Here is a 1,772-nt window from a genome sequence, read left to right on the forward strand (position 1 = left end):
CTGTGAACAGATAAAGGGTCACAATGCATCAGAATGAAAGCACATGTCACAGCTATTTCAGATAAAATTGTCGTTTGGAATATGAGTAATATCCATTATCATTATCTAGCAAATCTGAAAGAAAGAGGTGCAGAACATCTGTCAATAGTGCAACTCCAACAGGGTTTTATGTTGCAATGGAGAGAACATGTAACCAAGATGTCAGATTGCTGTCCTTGAAATGATATGTGCCACATGAAATTATTTTCTCTCATGCTTTTTTCTAATGCCATTTTGGAACACCTTATTAGGACAAACCTATGACCACAGAGAAGAAGGCAATGGCAGTGAGGATTTGAATCCAAGGGGAGACAGGTGGAAGGAATTAAATAGATTTAAAATGTGTGTTCTCTCCACTTACTTGGGCTAGTCTGTGGCACAGGCACTGTGATATGTTGAGTCTATACTTGTTTAGTCTGAATAATATAATAGTGGGTGAAGGCAGTAATTAGTAGAATATACAGTATTTACTTGTAAAATTATGTTTGTTTGTTTGTTTTTTAAAAAACCTGAAAATATAGGGAAGGGAGTGGGCATGGGAATAGGCATAACATATTAAGTAAGTAATAAGTAAGCAATTTTTAAAATGTTTTTAAGTATTTTGATAGTATAAAAAGGAATTAAGACTATGATTATAATGATTGTGCTTATATGATTATACTAATATGAATTAACCTATGTGTGATATTATAAAATAAGCATTTTCTTGAATCCCTTGCTACTGTTTGCTTCTTCATCTGTCCCACTCTGTCTGGCCTTTGCAATTTCCCTCCCATTCCCTTGGCTCCATTCCCTGCTCTTTCTAATTTCAACTTTAGTGAGAAAACAATAGGCAACAGGATTGCATGGATCCCCACACACAGCTTTGTGCTGCTTGGAAATTCCTTTAGGAAGCCACCAAATTTGAAGACGTGCTTTGTTCAAGTTCAAATGGAATATTCCCACACATTAAATTGCCATTAAATGTGCCGTTCATATGTACACATTAAACTGTCACAAGAGAAGACTTTCAATTTCCAAAGAAGTATTATTATCCCTTTCTGCTCTCCATAGTACCCCTACATCACCTAATCCAATCTGAGTGCACTGAATTGACATAATATAAAAGAATGATTTACAAACAGAAATGTGCTACATACCCTACTTCTGCATATGCACAGAAAACACCAGTACAGCATTCCCAATGTGTGTGCCTATTTTGGAAATTTCTTTGGTTGGATGGTAATGCTGTTTACAGAATGCAGAATAAATTGATTTACAGAATAAATCGAAGAAACTTATCACCTCTCAAAACCATGCAACTGGCAAGAAAGCTGTACCACAGAATTAGGATTTTGTTTTGTTTTGTTGTGGAGTTGTTTCCTAAGAAGAAAACGAGCCAGTGTCAATTACTGGCCAATGAACACATGCAAATGCAGATTCCCCCACCCCCGGCTTATAGTTGAATTGTAGCTATTATGTCATAGATACAGTTGCTTGAATAAAAGGTCAATCTGCAGGTTTCTTGATCTTTCGTTAAACATTGACATTATCACTGCATTTAGTTTGTTCGTGATGCTACCAGCTGGAGCAATGAGTCAGAACTCTACCCCGGGTAACAGTCAGATACTATCTTGTAGAATGAAATATCAACTTGCTAAGAATTTTGAAGATAGCTATAGCATAGAACAGTGACTGATTGCTCAGACATGCCAGGAAAAATAATATAATTTTAAGAATATATGTTTGCAAGT

Source organism: Lacerta agilis, chromosome 1 (genome assembly GCF_009819535.1).
Source record: "Lacerta agilis isolate rLacAgi1 chromosome 1, rLacAgi1.pri, whole genome shotgun sequence".
NCBI classification, from domain to species: Eukaryota; Metazoa; Chordata; class Lepidosauria; order Squamata; family Lacertidae; genus Lacerta; species Lacerta agilis.